General features: G+C 37.1%; 1 protein-coding gene across 6 annotated transcripts in view; it reads left to right on the forward strand.

The window, feature by feature from the left end:
- CNTLN (centlein) overlaps positions 1 to 22,517 on the forward strand; it is a 321,501-nt gene that overhangs the window by 274,580 nt on the left and 24,404 nt on the right. The window contains exon 25 of one of the 6 annotated variants that reach the window (XR_011531332.1): positions 1,534 to 1,664. The exons of the other annotated variants lie outside the window; for them this stretch is intronic. The gene's annotated coding sequence lies outside the window, so the exon portion shown is untranslated. The remainder of the gene's footprint in view (positions 1 to 1,533; positions 1,665 to 22,517) is intronic. 6 annotated transcript variants of the gene reach the window in all.

The raw sequence follows: 22,517 nt of genomic DNA on the forward strand, positions 1-22,517 counted from the left end.
GTGGAATCTGTGTTCCCTTTAGTCTTTTCATTTATTCATAGGGCACAACAAGATTATAGAAGAGGTGGAGTGGCCATCTGTTCTAGATCTAGTCTTGAATATGGAATTTTGCCCTGGGGTAAAATCAAGTGCTTTGAGCATCTGGGCTGGATATATGTGGCAGAGCTGAGGCTTTGAATTCTCCTAATAACTGAAGAAAACACACGAGGGAAATTTCTAGAAGTATTTGCTCAGTTTGACTGAACCCTGATTTAGGCTTGTTAATGTTCTTGTTTGTGAGAGTCATATGCCAAATTCCATCTTCTAAATGGTTTTTGTTGGCTATGAAATAAATAACCAGCCAAAGAAGAACATTTAGCTGGAAGCTTAAATCATTTAATTATCAATGTGTACTTGCTTTGGCAAGATTTAGTAAGATGTTTTGGGCATATAAATTTCTGGCTTCTGTAGTGAGAACATTTTGGAGCAGTATAATTTTATTTACTAATTTTTTTAGTGAAGAAAATTGGCCCTGAGCTAACACCTGTTGCTAATATTCCTCTTTTTGCTTGAGGAAGATTGTCACTGAGCTAACATCTGTGCCAGTTTTCCTCTACTTTGTATGTGGTATGCCGCCACAGCATGGCTTGATGAGCAGTGTGTAGGTCTACACTCGGGATCCAAATCTGCACACCCCAGACCTTCGAAGCAGAGCACACGATCTTAACCACTACGCCACCTGGCTGGCCCCATAATTTTATTTTACTTTATTTTTTAATTTTAATTTTAATTTTATTTTATTTTTTAATTTTAATTTTAATTTAATTTTTTTTGGTGAGGAAGATTGGCCCTGAGCTAACGCCTGTTGCCAATCTTCCTCTTTTTGCTTGAGGAAGATTGTCATTGAGCTAAAATCTGTGCCAGTCTTCCTCTATTTTGTATGTGGGACACCTGCACAGCATGGCTTTATGAGTGGTGTGTAGGTCCCCACCAAGGATCTGAACTTGTGAACCCTGGGCTGCCAAAGCAGAACGTGTGAACTTAGCCACTACACCACTAGGCGGCCCCCATAATTTTATTTTTATATGTACAATTGTTAATACTTTGACACTGATCTACTCTCTTAATTCTGATTTTTTCCTGTTCTTTTTTTTCCCCAACTTTATTGAGATATAATTGACATATAACCATGTATAAGCTTAAGGTGTACAATGTGACGATTTGATACGTGTATATATTATGAAATGTTTACCACAATAAGGTTAGTTAACGCATCCTTCACCTCACATAATTACCATTTTGTTGTTGTTAAAATCTATCTCATTTTTAAAATATTTAAAATCTATCTCATAGCAACTTTCAAGTACATGATACAGTATGGTTAACTGTAGTCACTATGCTATACACTAGATCCCTGGATTCTTTTTTTTTTTTTGAGGAAGATTAGCCCTGAGCTAACTGCTGCCAATCCTCCTCTTTTTGTTGAGGAAGACTGGCCCTGAGCTAACATCATGCCCATCTTCCTTTACTTTATATGTGGGACGCCTACCACAGCATGGCGTGCCAAGTGGTGCCATGTCTGCGCCCGGGATCCGAACCGGCGAACCCCAGGCCGCCAGAGCGGGATGTGCGTACTTAACCGCTGCGCCACCGGGCCGGTGCCTGGATTCTTCTTATCACCGGAGGTTTGTACCCTTTAACCAACATCTCACTTCCCCCACCTTTACTCTCTGCTTCTATGAGTTTGGCTTTTTTAGATTCCACATATAAGTGAGATCATAAAGTACTTGTCTTTTTCTATCTGACTTATTTCACTTAGCAAAATGCCCTCAAGGTCCATCTGTGTTATTGCAAATGACAAGAGTTCCTTCTTTTTTCTGGCTGAATAATATTCCTTTGTATATATAGATCACATTTTCTTTATCCATTCATCCATCGGTGGACACTTAGGTTGTTTCCATGTCTTAGCTATTGTAAATAATGCTGCACTGAGCATGGTGGTGTAGATCTCTTTGAGATCCTGATTTCATTTCTTCTGAATATAGACCCAGAAGTGGAATTGCTGGATAATATGGTAGTTCTATTTTTAATTTTTTGAAGAACCTCTATACTGTTTTTCATAGTGGCTATACTAGTTTACATTCCCACCAAAAATGCACAAGCATTCCCTTTTATCCACCTCCTTGCTAGCGTTTTTTATCTCTTGTCTTTTTGGTAATAGCCATTCTAACAGATGTGAGGTGATATTTTATTGTGGTTTTGATTTGCATTTCTCTCATGATTAATGAGGTTGAGCACCTTTTCATGTACTTCTTGGCCATTTGTATGTGTTCTTTAGAAAATACCTATTCAGGTCCTTTGCTTATTTTTAAATTGGATTATGTGGGTTTTTGCTGTTGAGTTGTATGAGTTGTTTGTAGTTTGAAGTCAGGAAGTGCAATGCCACCAGCTTTGTTCTTTCTCGAGATTGCTTTGGCTCTTCAGGGTCTTTTGTGGTTCCAAACAAATTTTAGGATTGTTTTTTCTATTTCTGTGAAAAATGCCATTGGCATTTTGATAGGGATTGCATTGAATCTCTAGACATCTTTAAGTAGTATGGATATTTTAACAATATTAATTCTTCTGATCAGTGAGCACAGGATCTTTCCATTTATTTGTGTCTTTTGAATTTCTTTCATCAATGTCTTATAGTTTTCAGTGTTTAGCTCTTTCACTTTCATGGTTAAGTTTATTCGTAAGATTTTATTGTTTGGGGTGCTATTGGAAATACAATTGTTTTATTTCTTTTTCAGATGTTTTGTTGTTAGCGTGTAGAAACACAACTAACTTTTGTTTGTTGATTTTGTATCCTGCAACTTTACTGAATTCATTGATTAATTCTAACAGTTTTTTGGTGGAATCTTTAGGATTTTCTCTATATAAGATCAAGTCATGAGTAAACAGAGACAATTTTATGTCTTTCTTTCTGATTGGGATGCCTTTTATTTCTTTTTCTTGCCTAATTCACTCTAGCTAAGACCTCCAGTACTGTATTGAATAGGAGTGGTGAGAGTGAGCACCCTTGTCTTGTTTCTGATCTTAGAAAACTTTTAATCCTTCACCACTGAGTGTGATGTTAGCTGTGGGCTTATCATATATGGTCTTTACTTATGTTGAGGTATCTTTCTTCTAGACCCACTTTGATGAGAGTTGTTATCATGAAAAAATGTTGAATTTTGTCCACTGCTTTTTCTGCATCTGTTGAGATGATCATATTATTTTTATCCTGCATTCTGTTAATGTGCTATGTCACATTTATTGATTTACATATGTTGATCAAGCCTTGCATCCCAGGGATAAATACCACTTTATCATGGTGTATAATCCTTTTAATGTATTGTTGAATCCAGTTTGCTAGTATTTTGTTCAGAATTTTTGCATCTATGTTCATCAGAGATTTTTGACCTGTAATTTGCTTTTCTTGTAGTATCCTTATCTGGCTTTGCTATCAGGATGATGCTGGCCCCATAAAATGAGTTTGGAAGTGTTCTCTCCAATTTTTTTTGGAAGAGTTTGAGAAGGATTGACTTTAATTTTTCTCTAAATGTTTGGTAGAATTCACCAGTGAAGCTGTCAAGTCCTGGGCTTTTCTTTGTTGGGAAGTTTTTGATTGCTGATTCAATCTCCTTACTCATTATTGGTCTGTTTAGATTTTCTGTTTCTTCATGATTCAGTCTTAGTAGGTTGTGTGTTCTAGGAATTTATCCATTTCTTCTAGGTTATCCCATTCATTGGCATATAATTGTTCATAGTGGCCTCTTATGAGTCTTTGTGTTTCTGTAGTATCAGTTGTAATGTCTTCTATTCCATTTCTAATTTTATTAATTTGAAGTCTTTCTCCTTTTTTCTTCTTAACTCTGGATAAAGGTTTATCTATTTTGTTTATCTCTTCAAAAACCCAGCTCTTAGTTTCATTGATCTTTTCTATAATCTCTTTTATCTCTATTTCATTTATTTCTGCTCTGTTCTTTTTTATTTCCTTCCTACTACTAACTTTGGGCTTAGTTTGTTCTTCTTTTTCTAGTTGAAGTGTACATTTAGAGGTATAAAGGTTTTTACACTTGAGCTATAATGTTAGATTGTTTATTTGAGATCTTTCTTTTTTGCTTAATGTAGGCATTTTTTTTGCTTAATGTAGGGTCTCACATGGCAGTGGAGGCCAGTAATGGGAATTGGGCCAATGGCATGCAGCTGCACAGTGGAGGGGCTAGCTGCAAGTGAGCCCAGTGGTGCAGGCCAATGAGAGGAGACACGGCCAGATCTGGGCCCACAAGCAGCTGTGAGGGCCTTGGCTGTCAACGTGCAGTCCTGTGGCTACAGGGTCTCAGCAGAGGCACTTGTGTGTCATTGGAGGTCGGTGACAGGAGTCAGGCCTGTGGTGTGCAGGTGCACAGCTGAAGGGGTTAGCTCCAAGTGCATGCACAGCAGTAGGGCTCAGCTGCAGAAGTCTAGGCTGGCATCTTGCACTTGTGCAGCTGCAGAGGCCAGTCTGGCTTCCACTGCAAATGGGGGCCCAGTGGGGGGGTGGGGAGCAAGGAGGGACTCAGATGGGTGGCATCTGCAAAGGTGAAAAGCTGTAGGGCGGAAAGTTCAGTGATGAAATCTACAGGGGATCCACGGCAGCTATCCTGGTCACTGGTTTCTTAAGCAGTGAAAGCTGTCAGGCTCCTCTACAGAGCAGGAGCCATGAACCACAGTTGCTCTCGCTGTATGGCTGATAGTGATAGCCCCAGCCCTTCTTCCTTGTTGCAAGCCATTTCTATACAGCTCTTCCTTGCCAGTCTCTGGATCTAATGAAACTTGAGATGTGTCTTTCACATGGCCTGAGAGTCTGGGGAGCTGACTGCTCACCCTACTCTCCCTTTCCCAGCAAGGGGAACTGTTTCAAACTGGAGAGCTCCCTCTTGGTGCTGAGCAGTGCTGGCCTGGGGGATGGGATGATGCAGGCAAAATGCGGCTGTTCTTCTTTCCCTTTGTGTGCGGTTATTCTCAGGTCTTTTGCTCCACTGTGTTGCTGAACTTTCTTAAGTGGATTCCTGAGCTCTACCAGAGGTATTTTTGTTCATGGATAGCTGTCTAATTTTTGATCTTTGTAAGAGGATAGAGGCTGAGTCTCCTGTTCTGCCATTTTGGTGACATCGCTTCTTAATTATGATTTTTAAACATTTTATAATACAATCCAATTTGAATTAACTCTTTCCATCCTGTCATTGTATAAGAACGGTAAATGACAGCTGTTTTTAGAGAAAAGTTCTTAATAGAAATCTATTACTTATGTGAGTGAACTTCAAAGTATGTAAATTATATCTTAATAAAGCTGTTTTAAAAGCTATTAAAAAAATACATTACTTTTCCAAGAAACTGTGATGGTAGGGGTGACTCCAGAGTATTTGAGCAGCTAATTATCGTCAAAATAATCTAATCTTACTGGAAAAAGTCTAATCCATTCATAATGACTCAGTAAATCTCAAAATTATTTGTAGTTAGCTAATGCAGACAAAGACTCATTGATAAAAGACTGGAAAACTAGATCTAATTAGACTAGAATGAAATAGCTCACTGTCTTTCTCACTAATACTGTTGCTAGCTGGTTATAATAAGTTATATCATAATAATTGAAAAGTATAATGGCTTTAAGTTAAGTGTACATCCAAGGAAGTATTCTTATTTTGAAAATATACTCAGATACTGGGACAATTCCTAACCCATAATATTTCAAGAATTGTAAGAAGGCTGGAATAAATTTTTAGAAATTCAGTTAACATGTAAGTGCTTATTTTGTGCCATACATTGTTTTGACTTACTTTTAAAATAAGTGATAGCCAAGGACCATTATTAAACTGATGCAAATAGAGTGAAAGTTTTTTAAGCTTCTAATATTTTTAACGTTGGAGTATTTAGAGAGTTTTGCACAGTTTGAGGGTTTTAGAGTTGGTTAGAGAGAAACTGAGCAGATTTTGAACTGGTAAGAGAAGGCAATTTTGTAGTGGATGGAAAGGAAGTAAAGATAAAAGCCAGATGGAAGTAGCACCCAGAGCTGAAAGCAGGCTGATTAAAAAAAGGAGAGAGAGAGAAGTAAAGCAGAGACCCAGCATATGAACACAAGGCAAGTGTGATCATATAAAAATAAAAACTTAACTTGGCTATATGGATGGAAGGTAAAACATTTCAAGTTCATTGAATTTAGTGCAATGGAGACTCAACTCTGTATCTGAAAGGTATAATTTGGAAGCAGAGAGGAATATTCAAGCATCGTGAAGTATATTTCAACCAAATAACATAACATTTTCTAATAACAAAGGCATTTTTTTTCCAAATACACCTATGTGGCTTTTAGCCAGCTAATGGCAACATTACAAAGACTACATATATCCTATTGTAGAATGGCAATTGGAAGCATTTTGAATTAGGATGCCTGTAGTTGGCAGAAGTAAAAGGATTGAAACAATATTGATATTATGAATATTTATACAGGATTACTGCTTTTAAATGAGTAAACATCTACATCTATCCAAATTTTCCCCTACCAAATACTGTAACTTAAAATTTTAATGTTTTTTAAAATTGAGATATAATTGACATAACATTATATTAGTTTCAGGTATATAACGTAATGATTCAATATATGTATATATTGTGAAATGATCACCATAGTAAGTCTAGTTAACATCCATCACCACACATAGTTACAAAATTTTTTTTCTTGTGATGAGAACTTTTATTAAAGGCATTTTAACTGAAAGTACACAGGGTACATTGTTTGGTAACAGCACTGCTCATTATGTAGGCTACTTAATGTTGGTTGGTTCTACTTCATTTAGGTACCTCTTTTTTAATGACACTTTAATGGTGTGTGGCAGGGGGGGATCCTGGAATCCCAATATTATTCAACTCTGTTTAGAAATTCTGTTGGGATACATGAGATTAAGAATTATTTAAATAGATCTCAGAAGCCCATTGGAAGATACAATCACCAATCAAAATCCATTGGACCTCATTGTAGAAAGTTAGTCATACAGCTTTTCACCTGGCTCACAGTTTTTGTCTCCAACACAATTCTATTATGATTTTGGGTAACCTCAAAGCCATGTAGGTCGTCCAACACCCAGGCCTCTCAGTTCATGAGCATCTTTAATTCCAGCGATTAGTCTCATGTTCATACCCCTGATCCATGTTTCTTACCTAAGGAATTTTCACCCACCTAAGGGAGCATTTAGAAATGTATGAGGGCTTTGGGTTGTCATATTGACTGGGAGATGCTACTGACATTCAATGCCCAGGAGCCAGGGATGCTTAAACATCCTACACTGTGAAGGTTAGTCCCACACAGGGAAAAATTGTCATCTCCAAAATACCAGAAGGTCCCTATTAAGAAATATTACTCTTTCCTTGTCGTTACTGATAACTGCATTGACTTCAAAATATCCATTTCCAGCGTCTTATTATCTTACCACTATTTCTTCTTGTACTCACACTCCAAGAATTCTTTGACATGATTATAACTTCAAATTCATTGTCCTTACCACTTTTTCACTAATTACTACAACCTCCTTCTCGTTATGCCCTTGCTTCCCCGCATGCAGCAAGGATTCCATGTTCTATCGTGGTCACTTTTTTACATATATCCTCAGTCTCCTCATCTGTCCCTCTGTCATAGTCACATGATAAAAATCCAAACCTAGTTTATTTTGAATCTCTACCCACTTTGCACCTGGACCCAAGCAGCTGAATGTATCTAAATAAGATCACAACCATTCTCATTGGTCTTAATTTAACTCAGTAACCAAGAACTTCAGGTGGAACCTCATCACTATGTGATAAACCTATTGTATTTTCCCACTGCATTCAGCCTCTGAGTTTCTTAAGCAGTCTTTCTCCTATCTTCTCAAACCTGCAGCAGCTACCCCCTCCTTAGCTCCTCACTCCAGCTCTTATCTCATTGAGAAAACAGAAGCAGCCTGAAGAAAATTTCTTTTTCTCATTACCAAGCCTACAACCCAGTGGAACCTGTACTCCTCCCAGCCTTACTCCCCTTACAGTGTTCTCTGTCTCAGGATTTGTTTTTTCACCAGTTAGCCAGACTGTCACCAGCCCCAAACCTGGAGTCACCCCTGTCTCTTCTCTTTTTCTCACATTGCATTTCTAATTCTTCATCGAACCCTGTCTGCTGTTATTTGAAAATAGATCCAGAATTGCACTGCCTCTGACCACTGCTGCTGTCCTGGTCCAGGTTATCATCCTCTCTTGCTTGTACCTCTGCGTTACTCTCCTAGCTAGTCTCCCCCTTCAGCTCTTGCTCCAGGCAGTCTTTTCTCCGTCCATTGGTCAGAATGATTCTTTTAAAACAGAAAACATACCCTGTCACATCCTGGCTCAAAACTGCCTCATGACTCCTCATTACATAATGAAATGAAAAGTCTTCACTGCCCTGCAAGGCTTTCATGATCAGTCTTGTCGTTATTTCTGTGACTTCACTTTCTTCTGTTTCTCGGTAGCCATACTGACTTCATTGCTGTTTCTTGAATACTGCAAGCCATCTTCTCTATCAAGGTCTTTGCCCTCTTCCTCCATGTATTCAAATAGCTTATCTTTTCACCTCTTCAGGTCTGTTGCCTGAATAGGACCCTGTCAATCTTTAGAACATATGAAATAGAAAACAAGGAAGCTAATAAAACCTACAGTTAAATCTAAATAATTATTGACTTTAATGATTATAGTACTGGAAGTGGGAGGAGTAGGTTGGTTGGAAGAGTTAAGTTTCTTCTTTGTTTTGGTGGAACATCTGAGGATAAGAAACTCTAGATATGAGAAATGTAATATTAAATATATGTTGAAAGGGTTTAAAGGTGACCACAGGATTATAAACAGAGTATTTAATTTCGAAAAAATTAGAAGAAATGAAAAAGAATAAAGAAAGCTCCATCAATTCAATACAAGCCAGGAAGAAGGAAGAAAGGAAAGAAAGATGGAAGAAAGGAGGGAATAGTAGATAAGAAACATGGTAAAATAAAAAAGATAGGATGGTCCAAACATACCGTTAATAGCAACATATATAATGAAATTGAAATATATGTTTTTTTAAAAAAAAAAAGAGAGAGAGACTATGAGATTGAAAAAAAGATGCACCTAAAACATAGTGATCCAAAAGCTTAAAAAATGAAAGAATAACAAATATGGTATCCTGGAGCTAGCTCATACCAGCTTATAAGAGCTGATTTTACATCTCTCTTCTCACTTCCACATTCATGTTGGACGTAAATCATGGTGGATGTATTTACACCCCATAAATAGACAAACATTACAAATCATGGCTCCCCCACACCAAAAGAGCCGGTTTACCAGACACACTGAATATATACCAGATAAATGCTACCCAAAAGAAGATACAGCAATATTGTTTTGAGACAAAATTAAAGACAAAAATCATTAGGAAGGACAAAAAGGGCAATTTCTTCTTGTTAAAAATGGATAGTTTGCAAAGAAAGTGTAAAAGTCATGAATCTTTATGTACCTGACAACATGTTAAGCAAAATTGGCTGAAAATACAAAAGGAATTCAATAAATCTGCAGTGTATTTACTGTTCTGTGGTATATTTAATATATATTATACTCAGAAATCAACAATTCAGGTAGAGAAAATGTGAGTAAGGCTACTTTCTTTTCAAACCCATGCAGAACATTCACAAAATTTATTGAACATCTTTGGCCACAAAGTTCAACAAGTTCAAAAAAGCCAAAAATCATTTAGGCAATGTACCCTCAGTATGGTGTAATATGACTATGATTTAACAAACTAAGTGGCCAAAATGTATCTATCCACTTAGAAGTTCCAAACTCATCTATATGATTTAAGGTTGAGGAGGAAATAAAAAGTAAGTTTATGAACTGTTTCAAAAAGAACTATAGCAAGGTATCAAAACCTTTGGAATTCAGCCAAAATTTAACTTTCAACTCAAGATGCTAGAAAAAGAAAACAAAATAAAGTTTTAAATTAATGATGTTGCAGAGACAGATAGTTGTCCCAATATCCATTTTTACCTCTGTCTATACTAATTTAGTTTTTAACTGGGCACTTGGTTTCCCAGCAATTTTCCCACATTTCTTAGCCTTTTTACTTATTTTTTATTGTTATTACTATTTTTAAGATTAGCACCTGAGCTAACATCTGTTGCCAATTTTCTTCTTTTTCTTCTTTTTCTCCCCGAAGCCCCCTAGAACACAGCTGTATATTCTACTTGTAAGTCCCTCTAGCTGTACCATGTGGGACGCTGTCTCAGAATGGCCCAATGAGCGGTGCCATGTCCGCTCCCCAGAATCCAGACCAGGGAAACCCCAGGCCGCCCAAGCAGAGGACGCGAACTCAACCACTCAGCCATTTGGCCGGCCCCCTTATTTATTATGTAACTTATTTATTTATTGAAGCAAGATGTGATGAGGTTACTAACTTCTAGCCTGTGGGATGTGAGTGAAAGTGATATATCCTATTTGTGTGGTGGCTTTAAAGGAAAGGCATATGTCTTCTTCTTCCCCTTCCTCATTTTATTACTGTCGGGAATTCAGATAAGGTGGTGAGCCATCTCAGACTATTAAGAAAAAAAGCAACATCGTTGGAATGGCAGACCAAACACATAGAAGGAAGTCTGGGTTCCCAACATTAGGGAGCTGTTGTATAACCTTAGAATGCTTCTGCGTGGACTTTTACATAAAAGTGAAATAAACTTCCAGCTTATTTGGCTGCTTTCATTTGTGTCCATCGTAACAGCACACAAACCTGTGTCTTATCTGATATATGAGATACAGGATAGTTTCCAGAAACCTACATTAAACATCATTATTTTATGTGCAAGAGTAGAAGAATTTTTATTAAACTTAGGAATAAGGCATAGATGCCTCTTTCATTGCTACTATTAAGACTTGTTCTATAGGCTCTAGGAAATGCAAATAAACAAGAAAAACATATAGTTATGGAAGGTATACAACCGAACTGTGATTATCAATGACATGTTTGTGGACTTAGAAAATCCATGAGAATCATATCATAAACTATTAGAACCTACCAGATAATTCAGCAACGAGTTCAAAACAAGGTCAATATACAAAATAAAGTAGCCTTTACAAGTAATAGCATGTTTAAAAATAATATTTCAAAATTTCTGTTTACCATAATAAAAAATAACTTGAATACCCAAGAATAAACCTTTCAAGAAATGCAAGAAACCTGTAAAACATACTATAAAACACTGAAGGACATAAAACAGAACTAAATAAATGTACTGTTTTTCTGAATGGCAGAATTGGTATTGTAAATGTAAGAATTTGTTCCAAAGTTAATATAAATGTTAATGCAGACCCAAGATACTCACAAACTGATTCTGGAAAATAACTGAAAGAGAAGGAATGAAGAAGGCTGAAGAAGAAGGAGAAGAATGGACAGAGAGAGAGGAAGATTCTCCCTGACACACATGAAAACATGCTATAAAGCTGTAGTAAATAAAGCAGCACGATTAATGTAGAAATAGATGTATAGAGCATTGGAACAGAATAGAGAGTTCCAAAAACAGACTCATGTATATAAGAGTTTAGAGTGTAAAGTTTGGATTTTGCACTTCAAATCAGTATAAGGGTAAGATAGTGAATAATGATTGGAGAAATTGCTGTCAATTTAGAAAAGAATAATATGGTTAGCTATAAAACACCCACAACCCAAAAATCTATATTACACATTGATATAAAGTGCAAGAATAAAAAAGAAAATGGTTAGGGGCCAGCCAGTGGCATAGTAGTTGGGTTCGCATGCTCCACTTCGGCAGCCTAGGGTTCATGGGTTCAGATCTCAGGCACGGACCTACAAACTGCTCATCAAGCCATGCTGTGGTCACGTCCCACATACAAAGTAGAGGAAGACTGGCATAGATGTTAGCTCAGCAACAATCTTGCTCAAGCGAAAACAGGAAGCTTGGCAACAATGTTAGCTGAGGGCCAGTCTTTCTCACATAGACAAAAAAATGGTTAAATCATTACAAAAATTTTTATAATTTTGAGATGGGACAAAAACCTCCATAATCAAAACACAACATCTAAAATCAGTAAAGGCTATAACTAAAAACCATGATTATATAAAAACACTTGACTATAGGGAAAAGATACTATAAAGTTAAAAGACTAGTAACAGTGTGAGAGAATATTTGCACATATATAACAGATAAAATAATATATAAAATATGTAAAGAATTCCAGCAAATCAATGAACAAAAACCAGACGACTCAATAGAAATAAGGGCAAGTAATAAAAATAATTCACTGAAGAAGAAATACAAATAGCCCATAAATATATTGTGAAGATGCTCAATCTCACTAGGAATATAGGAAATGCAAAATAAAAATTAAACATAATCTCATGTCTATTTGACATGAGACTGAAAAACTATAAAAGATGTATGAAATCTAAAATTGACGAGAAAAAAGTACTTTCACATGCTTTTGAAAGGAATGTAAATGGATACAACATTTTGAAGAGTAATATGGCAGTTTCTTTCATAATTTAAAATGCACATAGGATGGTTCTTTGAAAAGATCAACTAAACTGATATATGCCTAGCTAAAGTGATCAAAAGGAAAAATACAAATTGCCAATATGCAGAATGAAAGATAGGACATCACTACATATCCTACAAACATAGATAATAAGGAAATGTTATGAACAAGTTTGTACCAATAAATCTGACAATTTAGGTGAAATGGACAAATTCTTTGAAAAGTGCATCTTACCTATCATGTAAAGGAGTCACAGTCATACACTACTAGCACCACACATTTCAGATATAACCTAGAGTTTATTTGGGGAAAGCTGAGAGGCAGAGAAGTAGTAGAATGCTTACAGCCCAAGAACTTCCACACCTTAGACTGAGTATAAATATTTGGTATGCAGCATGGTCAAGTGTCCAGCAGAGAGAGATCTGCCTAGACCAGCAAGCTGGATGTGCTGTGCAACAGTGCACTCCCAAAGAGACGAAGAGCCCTGTCTCCACAGTGTCTGCATACTGGGGATCCTAGGCTGAGCATTGCCTACCAAGAGTACAGACATCAGCTAAAGGCCTTGCTCTTTCCTCAGACTGACTCTGTAGTTGAGTCATCTCCCTGCTAAACTAGCAAGAGGAGAAAGAAAATGAGTTACCAGGACCATCCAGAATTGCCTCTTTTCATCACAAAAACTGATAAAAGATGAAACTGAAAATCTGAGTAGCTCTTTATTAACTAAAGAAATTGGACTTTTAAAAAATCTAAAACGGGGGCCAGCACCGTGGCCGAGTGGTTAAGTTAGAGCGCTCTGCTTCGGCGGCCCAGGATTTTTGCCGGTTCGGATCCTGAGTGCAGACATGGCACCAGTCGTCAAGCCATGCTGGGGTGGCATCCCACATGCCACAACTAGAAGGACCCACAACTAAAAATATACAACTATGTACTGGGGGGCTTTGGGGAGAAAAAGGAAAAATAAAATCTTTAAAAAAAAAAATATCTAAAATCTTCACTCACAAAAACACACATGCTCTTTCCAGATCCAGACGGTTTCACTCATCAATTCCATCAAACATTTGAGGAAAAATATAACACCATCTTGCAGAAACATTTCTAGAAAATAAAAGCAGAGAAAATACTTCCCAAATCATTTTATGTGGCCATCATAGCCCTGAAACCAAAACCTGACAAAGGCATTATGAAAACAGAATTACAGGCCAACATTTCACCATGAACATAGATGCAAAAATCCTCAACTGTATTATCATAAGTCAAATCCACCATTATATGAAAAGGATTTTACTTCATGAATAAATTGCTATTATCCTAGGAATGAAAGATTGATTCAACAATTTAAAAAATCAATCAGGGGCTGGCCCCGTGGCTGAGTGGTTAAGTCTGTGCGCTCCGCTGCAGGCGGCCCAGTGTTTCGTTGGTTCGAATCCTGGGCAAGGACATGGCACTGCTCATCAAACCACACTGAGGCAGCGTCCCACATACCACAACTAGAAGGACCCACAACGAAGAATATACAACTATGTACTGGGGGGCTTTGGGGAGAAAAAGGAAAAAATAAAATCTTTAAAAAATCAGTCAATGTAGTACACCCTATTCATAGAACAAAAGGGAATTTCAAAAAATGTCCTCCTGAAATCATTTGACAAAATGCAACACCCAATTATGGTAACATCCACAAAACCCAGAAAATTAAGTGTAGAAAACAACTTGCTTAAACTGTTAAAGGGCATCTACAAAAAAACCCACAGCTAACATCATAGCTCATGTGAAATATTTAAACTTTTTCTCCTTAAGACTAGGAGCAAGGCAAAGTTGTTCCCTCACTGCTTCTACTCAACATTCCAGTGCGATACGTCAAGAAAAAGGGTGCAAAAAGATAGAAAGATTGGTCAGGAATAGTAATCTGTTTCTATTTGCAGATGAGGTTTTTCTTTTTTTGGTGAAAAATATAACATAAAATTTGCCATCTTAACCATTTTTTTCAAAAAAAGATTTTATTTTTCCTTTTACTCCCCAAAGCCCCCGAGTACATAGTTGTATACTTTTAGTTGTGGATCCTTCTAGTTGTGGCATGTGGGACGCTGCCTCAACATGGCCTGACGAGCAGTACCATGTCCATGACCGGGATCTGAACCATCGAAACCCTGGGCTGCCAAAGCAGAGCGCTCGAACTTAACCGCTGGGCCAAGGGGCCGGCCCCCATCTTAACCATTTTTAAGTGTACACTTCAGTAGTGTTAAGTATATTCACATTGTTGTGAAATAGACTTCCAGAACTTTTTCATCTTGCAAATCTGAAACTCTATACTTGTTACATAATAACTCTCCTTTTTCCCCTCCCCCCAGCCCTGGTTACCACTATTCACTTTCTGTTTCTATGAATGTGACTGCTTTAGATACCTCATGTAAGTAGAATTATGCAGTGTTTGGTTTTTTGTGACTGATTTATTTCACTTAGCGTAATGTCCTCAAGTTTCATCCACTTTGTAACAGGTAATGTGATTTCCTTCCTTTTTAAAGCTGAGTAATTTTCCATTGTATGTAATATTATATCACGTTTCATTTATCCATTTACCTGTCAGTGGACTTTTGGGTTGCTTCCACCACTTGGCTTTTGTGAATAATGCTGCTGTGAATATGAGTGTGCAAATGTCTCTTTGAGACCCTGCTTTCAGTTCTTTTGGTCATACCCCAAAGTGGAATTGCTGGATCATATAGTAGTTCTCTTTTTAACTATACTGTTTTTCATAGCAGTTGCACCATTTTACAATCCTATCAACAGTGTGAAAGGGTTTCAATTTCTCCACATCCTCACCAACGCTTGTTATTTTCTATTTTTTTGATGGCAGCTATCCTAATGGGTGTGAGGTGATACCTCATTGTGGTTTTAATTTACATTTCTCTGATGAGACGTGATTCTTTACATAGAAAATCCTAAAGATTTATAGAATAATTACTAGTAATAACAAGAGAGTTTAGCCATTTCATAGACTATAAGGTCAAAGAATAAAAATCAGAATTTTTTAATATATTAGCAGTAAACAATTGGACAATAAAATTAAAACTTTCAACTTACAATAGCATCAAAAAGTAGAAATAAATTCAAAAAAAGACGTGTAAACCAGCAAATGTTGGAAAGAATGTCGAGGATGAAACATTTTTGTCTGTTGTTTGTGGTGCAAGATTTAGGGGAAAGTTCTGGAAGTTTCTAATACAGGCATATCTTGGAGATATTGTGGCTTTGGTTTCAGACTACCACAATAAAGTGAATATCACAATAAAGCAAGTCACACAAATATTTAGGTTTCCAAGTGCATATAAAAGTTATATTTACACTATACTGTAGTCTATTAAGTGTGCAGAAGCATTATATCTAAAAACAACCAATGTATATACCTTAATTAAAAAATACTTTATTGCTAAAAAGTGCTAACCATCACCTGAGCCTTCAGCGGGTCATAATCTTTTTGCTGGTAGAGGGTCTTGACTCTGTGTTGATGGCTTCTGACTGATCAGGGTGGTGGTTGCTGAAGGTTGGGTTGACTGTGGCAGTTTCTTAAGACAACAATGAAATGTGGTGCATTGATTGACTCTTCCTTTGATGAACGATTTCTCCATGGTATGTGATGGATGCTGTTTGATAGCATTTCACCCACAGTAGATCTTCTTCCAAAATTGGAGTCAAGCCTCTCAAACCCTGCTGCTGCTTTATCAACTAAGTTCATGTAAATTCTACATCTTTTGTTGTCATTTCAACAATCTTCACAGCATCTTCACCAGGAGTAGATTCCATCTCAAGAAACCACTTTTTTTGCTCATCCGTATGAAGTAACTCCCCATCCATTAAGGTGATCATGAGATTGCAACAATTGAGTCACATCTTCAGGCTCCACTTCTAATTCTAGTTCTCTTGTTATTCCCACCACATCTGCAGTTGCTTCCTCCAATGAAGTCTTGAACCCCTCCAAGTCATCCATGACGGTTGGAATCAACTTCTTCCAAACTCCTGTTACTGTTGATATTTTGACTTCTTCCCATGAATCATAAATGTTCTTTTTTTTTTTCTGCTTTATCTACCCAAACCCCCCCCTCCCCCCCCCGCCGTACGCAGTTGTATATCTTAGTTGCAGGTCCTTCTAGTTGTGGGATGTAGGACGCCGCCTCAACGTGGCCTGACAAGTGGTGCCATGTTCGCGCCCAGGATCCGAACCCTCGGCCGCTGCAGCAGAGCGCACGAACTTAACCACTCAGCCACGGGGCTGGCCCCCATAAATGTTCTTAATGGCGACTAGAATGATGGATACTTTCCAGAGGTTTTCAATTTACTTTGCCCAGATCCATCAGAGGAATCACTATCTATGGTAGCTACAGTCTTATGAAATGTATTTCTTAAATAAGACTTGGAAGTCCTGAAATATGAACCAACACAATATCTATACAAATGTACCAGAGTAAGAATGGAGGAAAGAAACAGGAAAAGTAAATGGCAAGAAAAGAAATCTCACCACAGATAAATTACTACAGAACAGATGAAAATATTGTAGTATGAATTAAAAATATTAATGAAATAATTTCCTCTAAAAAGCATGTGTTTAAGGAGGAAATAGGTGTAAGAATTTAGGGAAAATATGGTGAGACATAGGAATAGATGAAAGCAAGTTGGCGCACAAAGCAAAGAAGTAGAAATAAATAAAATTATCTCAAAAAAATATATATATATTACTAGTTTCATATGAATGTGTGTATAAATATGTTGAACTTATTGCATTTAATGTAAACTAAAGGAAAAATAACAAATTGTAGATACACAAAACAAATGGGGATGGATATTTAATTTAAATCATGTTGAGCAAAAGAGTCAGACATGAAAGAGTATGTAGTGTATTATTCCATTTATGTGACATTCTAGAACAGGCAAAATTAAGCTAAAATGATAAAATCAGAACAGTGCTGTCTAAGTGTGGGAGGAATTGCTTAGAAAGAGGCATCAGGCCAATTTCTGGAGTACGAAGATGTTTTATATCTTGAGCAGGGTGGTGGCTACATGGATACATACACCATCAAAGCTCATTAAACTAACACTTAAAATGTGTTAGTTAGTTCATTCTAATTATGCCTCAATTTAAAAAAAACATATTGAGGGGGCTGGCGCAATGGCCAAGTGGTTTTAAGTTTGCATGTTCCACCCTGGCGGCCCAGGGTCTCTCTGGTTTGGATCCTGGGCGCAGACCTAGCACCACTCATCAAGCCATGCTGAAGTGGCATCCCACACAGCAGAACGAGAAGGACCTGCAACTAAAATATACAGCTATGTACTGGGGAGCTTTGGGAAGAAGAAGAAAAAAAAGTGGCAACAGATGTTAGCTCAGGTGCCAATCTTAAAAAAAAAATGACATATTGAGGAAAAAAGGATTTATGAAGCAAGTGACAGAGATTCAATGTATGCATAACTGAAGTCTTCAAAGAAGAAAACTAAAATAATGGAACAGAACAATATTGAAGCTATAATCCAACAAATGACTTCTAAGAACATAACATGAACCAGGGGAAATTGATTTAATATTTCATACCCTGGATATGTTCTAGTAAAGTTTCTGGACTCAAAACAATAAAGAACAACCAAGTAAAAAGTTCATGTCATGTATTGGGGGGGAAAAAGCAGAGATGAGAAACTCCGAAAGGCATCTCAGGCCCAGAGCTCCCTGCAAGATGGCACGAAGCCTCCGTTGGAACTGCAGTGCCGTTCAGCATTTCCCTCTGCCCAGTCCTGCCTCCCTCAGTTTCCTATAGGAGTTGTTTCTAAGTGTACTTCCCCTTAAAGCTCCTGTACACAAATCTCCATCTCAGATCTGTTTCCAGGTCATCCAACCCAAGATGCACTACAAAGAAAACCTCAATTAATTCTGAAAAGTAGAAATGATGTATATAACCTTCTTTGAGAATAATGCAATAAAACTACAATTAATTGTAAAACCAGAAAATGGAGGTCACTACCACTTAAATTTTTTTTTTTAAGTTCTTGGGTAAAGAAGAGAATGTGAACAAATTGCAGAATATCCCTAAAAGAATAATGTTCTAGAATTATCAGAACTCATAGATATAGCTAAATCAGTGCTCAAAAAAATATATATATAGCCTTCTATGTTTATATTAATAAACAAGAAGTGATAAACATTCAGTTCAAGAATTAAATAACTAGAATCTAAAGCTTGAAATAGAATTTAACACATTAAAAATGTAAAATTAATAAATGAAAACACAGAGTTGTTTTTTGGGGAAAAATCAATAGAATAGATGAACCTTTAGCTTACCTAATTAAGAAAAAGAGAAACCATAACTATACAAAATAACAGTGAAAAGTGACAATAACCATAGATACAGAAAAAAAAAAGTATGACAGACAGCTTAGCTCAACTCTCTGCAAATAAATTTGAAAGCCTGGAAGAAATGGATAATTTTCTAGGAAAATATAATGTACCAAAACTCCCTCCACAACAAATAGAAAATTAAAAGAAATTGTCAAAAAGTTTCCATCCCCTGCAATAAATACTAGGCCAAATTCAGACAAGTGCTCCCACGTCAGTAGAGAGCAGATAAATTCAATCTCATTAAAACTACTGCAGAACATGGCAAGAGAAAGATACCTTCCAAGTTGTTTTCAATTGTTGATCATTTTGTTACTGATTAAAATAGACATTATTGTCTTCTCAATAATTTTTGTGGACATGAGTTGACTCAGGTATAATGACATGCTGTTTTGCTGATATACTTACCTTTTTGTTTTTCAAGTAATTTTATTGACATCATAATGCTTTATAAAATTGTGTAATTTTGGGTGTACATTGTTCTTTATCAATTTCTGAATCCACTTCATCATGCTTACCCCCAGTAGTCTAATTTTGGTATGTCACCATACCCCCCAACCCCCTTCCCCTCAGGTGACCACTAATCTGTTCTTTTTATCCATGTATTTGTTGTCTTCACAAATGAGTGAAATCATGCAGTATTTGTCTTTGTCTGGCTTATTTCGCTTAACATCATACCCTCAAGGTCCATCCATGTTGTTGCAAATGGGACGATTTTGTCTTTTTTATGGCTGAGTAGTATTCCATTGTATATACATACACCACATCTTCTTTATCCAATCATCTGTAGAAGAGCATTTGGGTTGCTTCTACATCTTGGCTATTGTGAATAATGCTGCAATGAACATAGGGATGCCTTCCAAATTTTTTTGGAAGTTGGCACAAAACTAAAATGAATCAATCTCATATTAATGCAGAAGTCCTAGATAAAATACTAGCAAATAGAATTCAACAGAACATGAAAAAATAATATACCCAGGATTTGTGGGTTCAGATCCCAAGCATGGACCTGGCACCACTTGTCAAGCCACATTGTGGCAGCATCCCACATAAAATAGAGGAAGATTGACACAGATGTTAGCTCAGTGACAATCTTCCTCAAGCAAAAAGAGGAAGATTGGCAGCAGATGTTATGTCAGAGCCAATCTTCCTCACACACAAAAAACCCCAAGCTATTAATTCTATTAGTAGATTTATGATGAAAAATCATATTATAATTTATATGGATGCTAGAATGGATTAAAGATGATTTGGCATCCATTTTTGTAAGAAATAGAAATAAAATGAATAGATAGCGATGTTAAACTATATATTATATATTAATATATTAAAATACATTTCTTAATGTATTCAAATATGGCCCTTAATTCTAAGGCTGGCATAGTATTTCCTAGGAAGTAGAAGAAATCCCACTAAAATCAGGAACAAGTCAAGTATGCCCATCAAAATTACTATTTCATGGGGCTGGCCCTGTGGCCGAGTGGTTAAGTTCGCGCGCTCCGCTGCAGGCGGCCCAGTGTTTCGTTGGTTCGAATCTTGGGCGCGGACATGGCACTGCTCATCAAACCACGCTGAGGCATTGTCCCACATACCACAACTAGAGGAACCCACAACGAAGAATATACAACTATTTACCGGGGGCTTTGGGGAGAAAAAGGAAAAAATAAAATCTTAAAAAAAAAAAAGTATATATATTAAAATTACTATTTCATATTGTTCGGGAGGAGCTTAATATCCCATACAATAACAAAAGAAAGAAATTAAAGGTATAAAAATTGGAAAATAAAAGATAAAATTATCAACATTTCCAGATTTGATCTAATTCCTAGAAACTAACAAGGAATCAGCTGAAAAACTCCTATGACAAATAAGATATTTCAGTAAGCTAAATCTATACCAACAGTCTTTATGTATACAAGTAACCAGTATTAGACGCAGCAAAAAAAGGTAAATGCCCAGGAATAAACTAGGTTTATAAAGAGAAAACTTAAAAGTGATCCTCAGAAACACAAAGACTTAAACAACTGGAAGGGAACACCATGGTCTTTGATTATGAAGACTCAACATCCTGAAATGTTAACATGATCCAAATAAAATTAAACATCATTCAAAGAAAATTACCAGTAAGATTTTTATAGGGGGAGGGAATCTAGACAAGCTCAATCTGAAGTTTATATGGAAAACCAAACAAGCAAGAATTACCAAGAAAAATCTGAAAAGAAGGGTAATAAGAGGGAGATAGCTCTACCAAGTGTTAACATTTATTATAAAGCCTCACTAGTTAAAATATAAAGCTTCACTAATGAAAAGAGAAATGGAACAGAATGGAAAGTCCAGAAACTGACCTAAGCACATATGAGATCAGTGGGGAAAAGATGGCCTATTCAATAGGTGGTGAGGGGACAACTTCGTATGATTTTGTGTAATAATTTTCTATATGATTGCAAATGGATAAAGCATTTAAAACTGAAAAAAAAAAAACTTAAAAGTAGCAGAAAAAATCATGGTTTGAAAATACATTTATATATATCTCATTATGGAGAATGCTTTTTAAAGTAACACACTAAATTAAAAAATGCGAAAGGAAAAGATTCATTGAGTACATAGAAAATTAAAAATATTTTTTCAATGGCGTAAAACACTATAATTACTGTCAAAAGAAAAATACAGACATCATCATCATCATCGTGGCAGAGGAGGATCCTCTTGTCTCTTCCCTTCAATCTATGCAGGTAAAACATCCATAACCCAACAAAGGCTACATTGCACAACACACCAGAACACCAGAAAGATACACACATTGGTACGTACAAAGGTGGGTGAATTGGAGCACATAGAGGAGGTTAAGTGGGGGAAACAGCAGAGGCACATGTTCAACTCCAGCCAGCCAGCTGTGGCAGCATGTGTGGCCACAGGAAGCAGAGCAGTAGCAAAGGCAGAGCCCTGTGATCCCGGGCCCCTGGACTCAGCTTGGAGCTTGGTAGCAGCAGAGGTGCACAGAGGAGTCCTGCATCCCTACTGTAGTGACACCTGTGACCACAAGGTAACAGGCAACAGCTGAGATGGCGCCCCAATACCAGGTTTCCTCCACAACCCTAACCATCCCCCTACCATGGAGGTGGAACTTCTGACCCAGGTGATCCTGGATGTGGCTGAGACACCAGCCATCCCTGTGCCCCCAGCAGCAAAGGCAGCAACAGCAAGGCATCCGTGACCCCCAGAAGCACAGACAGCCACAATTGAGAGTACTGGCGACACCACAAATCGAGGTGGTGGAGAGTGGAACAGTGCAGATCCTCAAATATAGCCGGAGGCAGCTCAGGTAAGAGAAACTGAAAACTACCACTATAGTGCCACCCACTGAAAAACAAAAGAAAAGCTTCTAGTCTCTAAGAGGTTGAAAAGTTTGAATCAAAACAAAGCTATACCAAAATAAAATACATGTTTGCTGCAACAAATGTGCCAGCAGAGGAGTAACAGCAAGCACCACAAAAAGCCACGGTACCATGGCATTACAGCAAGAAAACAGTTCTCCAGAAAACATACATAAAGTCATGGAAGATTGTAATCTAACTGATTAAAAATTCAAAATAGCTGTTAT

Source organism: Equus przewalskii, chromosome 22 (genome assembly GCF_037783145.1).
Source record: "Equus przewalskii isolate Varuska chromosome 22, EquPr2, whole genome shotgun sequence".
Classification (NCBI taxonomy): domain Eukaryota; kingdom Metazoa; phylum Chordata; class Mammalia; order Perissodactyla; family Equidae; genus Equus; species Equus przewalskii.